The sequence below is a fragment of the Lolium rigidum genome, chromosome 3, assembly GCF_022539505.1.
Source record: "Lolium rigidum isolate FL_2022 chromosome 3, APGP_CSIRO_Lrig_0.1, whole genome shotgun sequence".
Lineage (NCBI taxonomy): Eukaryota > Viridiplantae > Streptophyta > Magnoliopsida > Poales > Poaceae > Lolium > Lolium rigidum.
In genome coordinates this window covers 188922086-188927495 of record NC_061510.1, presented here as the reverse complement: position 1 = coordinate 188927495, position 5410 = coordinate 188922086, and positions in this window count along the sequence as shown.

The window sequence follows — 5410 nt, the reverse complement described above, 5'->3', positions numbered from 1 at the left end:
GATCCCGCTATTGATTATTGGTCAGAGAGAAGTCTCAACCATGTCTGCATAGTTCGCGAACCGTAGGGTGACACACTTAAGGTTTGTTGTCGTTTAAGTAGATATGGAATATGGAATGGAGTTCAAAGTTTTATTCCGAGTCTCGGATGGGATCCAGGACATCACGAGGAGTTCCGGAATGGTCCGGAGAATAAGATTCATATATAGGAAGTCATTTTATAAGTTTGAAAATGATCCAGTGCATTTATGGAAGGTTCTAGAAGTTTCTAGAAAAGTCCGGAAGAAATCACTATGGAAGGCGGAGTCCCGGAGGGACTCCACTAGCATGGCCGGCCAACCCTAAGGGGGAGGAGTCCCAGGTGGACTCCACCTAAGGTGGCCGGCCACCCCCCCTCAAGGAAAGGTGGGAGTCCCACCTTGAGTAGGACTCCCATGTTGAGTAGGTTTCCCACTTATGGCAAGTTTTGGTGTTGGGGTCTTATTCGAAGACTTGGACTACAACTCTTGGGGGCTTCCACCTATATAATGAGGAGCAAGGGGAGGGGCCCGGCTACACCAAGCTGATACGTCCATTTTGCATCACTATTTTATATCATAATTTGCTGTTATTCATTGATATATTTCATATTGGGAGATGATACTTATGTTATTTCATCTATTTTGCATGTTTCATGATTATTGGAGGATCGCGCACCGGAGTCGAGATTCTACGTGGAAAAGCACCGTCAGAATGCAATATTTCGGAAGATCAGCAATTGACGGGAATTATACTGAAAATCCTATTTTTCCAGAAGACGAAGGGAGCCAGAAGGGGGAGCCGAGGAGGGCCGCCATGGGCCCACCTCATAGGCCGGCGCGGGCCCTGCCCTGGCCGCGCCGCCTTGTGAGGAGGGGGCCCACGACCCCCTCTGGCCTCCTCTCCTTCGCGTACTTCTTCGCCCCGAAAACCTAAGCTCCAAAGGATAGTCGTGAAGAGTCACAGCCGCCTCTGTGGGGCGGAGAACACCAGAGAGAAAAGAGCTCTCCGGCGGGCAGGAATCCGCCGGGGAAATTCCCTCCCGGAGGGGGAAATCGACGCCATCGTCACCGTCATCGAGCCGGACATCATCTCCATCACCATCGTCATCATCTCCATCATCATCACCGCCATCTCCACCGCTGCACCTCATCACCGCCGTAACGATTTGGGTTGGATCTTGATTGTTTGATAGGGGAAACTCTCCCGTGTTGATTTCTACTTGTTATTGATGCTATTGAGTGAAACCATTGAACCAAGGTTTATGTTCAGATTGTTATTCATCATCATATCACCTCTGATCATGTTCCATATGATGTCTCGTGAGTAGTTCGTTTAGTTCTTGAGGACATGGGTGATGTCTAAATGTTAGTAGTGAATTATGGTTGAGTAATATTCAATGTTATGATATTTAAGTTGTGGTGTTATTCTTCTAGTGGTGTCATGTGAACGTCGACTACATGTGATGAGGACATCCCATCTCTTGATACAACCGCTGTACCTACAGCCACACAAATACAAGGACCAATCACTCGAGCTCGTGCCAAACAACTTAACTATCAGGTACTTTCGTTTCTTGGAACAATTCCTCACATACATGAGAATATGATGCCGCCTAAATCAGATATGTTTGTTACTCTTAGGAATGATGGACCAAGCATGGATGAGGAGGACAAGCATTGGAGCATGATCACGCATGGAGGAGATGGCAGCAAGCGTTTGAGGATTGAAGATGACGCCGCAAGTGGAGATTTCAGAACTTTGAAGCCACCATAAGAAGAGTTGAAGACATGGACGAAATATAGAGTTTCCCACTTCATAATTTCGTCCATAGCATGTTATGGTGCTGCGTCACCTTTAGTTTTGGGCCAGGCCCATGTCATTTTCGCAGGATTTAAGTCAGCCACTTTTTAGAGTCCGTATTGAAGGGGGAAAGGCTTTCTAGGGTTTGGTTCGACCACCATACGTATGGTTGGCCGAAACCCCACCTTTTCCTCCTTTAAATACCCCCATAGCCGTCACGTTTAGACTCGGATTTTGATTAGATTAAAAGTTAGCCATCGCCGCAACTCTCGTGTACTTCTTTTGAGGCCAACGCCCGTAACAAGACCGACTATTCGAATCCCACCTTATTCAATAAAGCTTTCATCTTTCATCCGCAATATTCTGATTGCAATATTAGTTCTTACTTGTTCTCGATTTCAGGTAGGAATTAAGACCCTCGTCGGTCAGCCGATCGTGCATCCGCAAGATCGCAACTTCCGGAGATTGTCCTAGCGATTGCATTGGCGCACGAGCTTTGCACGTGTAGCTCGGATCGTCAAGCACGAACTCCACCAACAAATCGACGCTATCATACTCTCATCGAAAGATCGGCCACCTTTGCCCTATCAAGTGGTATCGCATTTCAAAGTTGCTCGGTGAGATTTCATCGTTTTCCTAGTGTAGATTGCATCCGCCATCATACCCATAAACCACGAAAAAGCCAAAAAATACAAGCTTAGGGTTTAGATCATCTCGCCCCCATAAACCCCCGCCACGCCTTGCATTGTCTTTTCAGTTTTGCATAGTTGAATTTGTGTCCGCATCTTCGTGTCGAGTTGCCGGTCTTAGCGTCTAGTTCCTTTAGAGTTTCGAGTTCTCGGTCATATTAGTCACGCCGCCGCCGCCACTCGCACCATCCGCGATCACCGCCACCACCACCACCATATACTTCCGCCACCGCCATATACACCCTCGCCAAATACTTCCGCCACGGCCATATACACCCCGCCATATACTTCCGCCACCGCCATATACACCCCCGCCACATACATCCGTATCCACCATATACCCCGTTTCCTACCGCGATACGTATTCGTGTTGTTTCTCTCGCCGCGACGAGCTCCGTGTAGAATTAGGTTTTATTGTTTTTCCTACTTAGTTGTTACCTTCTAATATCATCTTGCGCTGCAAAAAAATTTCCGTGAGAAAATTTTGGGCCGCCAGAAAAGAATTGGAAGGAGAGAAAAAAAAAAAAAAAAGTCTGGAACCGCCTCCGAAAAAAAATTCCGGCTACATTGGTTTTTCAACTTGGCGATCACTTTTCGCCACCGGCCGTTATAGCGACATTTTTTGGCGCCCGCGCGCTTTTCGCAGCACTTTCCGTAAATTTCGACAAAAATTTTCTCGAGGCTACACCGTTTTTAGACCTTGGGGATCAGCTTGAGACACTTGCTATCATAGTGATTTTTCGCACCTCGCGTCGCCACATCATCGCCACCTCATCGCCGCTAGTTGCTTGTGTGCCGCGCCGTGACCTCGTTAGTGTTCTAGGCTCGTGTCTCTAGTACGGTCTAGCCTAGGACCAAGACACGCACCGTTGTTGAGCATACTTTCAATACCGCATCGCCGTTTTGACAATTGCCGTTTTTGCTACCATATATAAGCCATCCTACAGCCTCCACATATTGTCTCCACGTGCACCGTGTCGGCCCCTGTAATCGCTTTGGCAATCTTTGGAGAAGCCGATCTTTGTTGGTTGCCGTATCACCTTCCTCCCGTTTGGTAAGAACTTGTAAGAGCTTTGTATTTTGCTTGACGAATTGCGCGTGAACCACCATATTCCGTAGTTTCTAGGCATATACATTTGTGCTTTTTGAGTACTAACCATGTCGTGACCTACACCGGCCGCCGTTGACCCGGCCAAGATGACGAGTGAGGAGTTGCATGCTCACTTCACCCACCTTTGGGTGGGCATGCACGCGACACCGAGGCGCGCATTGGTGACGTAGATGCCAAACTCACCGACGCGCCGGACAAGCCGGATGGCCTCGAGGCAGCTTTCAACACCAAGCTCGACGCCAAGTTCCAGGAGTTGTTGACTCGGTTACCGCCGCCCGCGCCAACGTGCAACGCCGCGCACGCCGCGTTCCTCGTGCGACATTCCCGCAGGTACCGCTCCCGCCGCAGCGAGCCGCACATGACGCGCCTTCGATGAAGGCTACGAAGATTATGAAGGGGACGCGGACGAGCAGGTAGATGAGAACGTACCGGATGGCGAGGAAGTCCAACAACCTACACCTGGTCGTCCACGGCAACTGAACCGCCACGCTCGACCACCTCCACGCCCGTACGTAATGATGATGATCATGTTGCTAAACCGAAACCGAATATTCCGCCATTTGAGGGTAGATATAATCCCGATGCATATCTTACATGGGAATTGGAAGTAGAACAACGCTTGCATGTTTAAAATACCCCGATCACTTGCGTGTTAGTGCTGCTACTTGTGAGTTCACGTGATTTCGCATCTATTTGGTGGTCCGAATATTGTAGAACACACGCAGCAAATATTCCTCGCTACATGGGTTGGGTTAAAACTTGCTATGCATACTCGTTTTGTTCCTCCACATTATCAACGTGATTTGCTGAAAAAATTGTCTCGCTTAGAACAAGGAAAAAATTCCGTAGAAGACTATTATCAAGAATTGCAAACCGGCATGATTCGCCGTGGTATTGTAGAGGATAATGAGGCTATGCTTGCTCGTTTCTTTGGTGGTTTGAATAAAGAGATTCAGCATATTTTAGATTATAAGGAGTACAACACTATTACTCGCTTGTTTCATCTTGCTTGCAAAGCCGAACGTGAAGTGCAGATCGTCAACCACCATGGAGAAGAGCTAACGTTTCGCAGGTCGTACATCGTCGTGGTCTCCGCGACAATCAGCGCCACAATCTCGTGGTACCGCACCAGCACCTACTACCTCCAAGTACACCGCGCCCGCATCACGAGCACCTCCCCGCTCTACACCAACACCATCGGCCGGTCCTCCTCGGAGTTCATCTTCCATGGCCTCCACGGGGAAGACGCGCGACATTCAATGTCGCAAATGCTTGGGATTTGGTCACATAGAGAGAGAATGCGTAACCAAGCGTGTGATGTTGGTGCGTGAAGATGGAGAATATGATTCCGCAAGTGACTTTGATGAAGATACATTGGCCCTTATTGCCGCACGTGATGGTGCCAACTCGATTCCGAGAGAGAGATGGAGGTAATGGAAGCCGACACCGCCGATCAAGACAGAGCTTAGTTGCACAGCCGTGTGTTGAGCGTGCAATTGAGCAAAGTCGAGCATGATCAACGCCACAATCTGCTCCAAACAAGAGGCGTTGTAAAAGAGCGAGCTATAAGGATCATCATTGATGGAGGGAGCCGCAATAACTCGGCTAGCGTTGACATGGTGGAGAAGCTTTCTCTTCCTACAAGACAAGCACACATCCATACTACATACAATGGTTTGAGAGCTCTCTGAAGCTCAAGGTAACAAGAACTACACGTGTGCATTTTACCATTGGTACATATTCTGATTTTGTGGATTGTGATGTTGTACCTATGCAAGCTTGTTCTTTGTT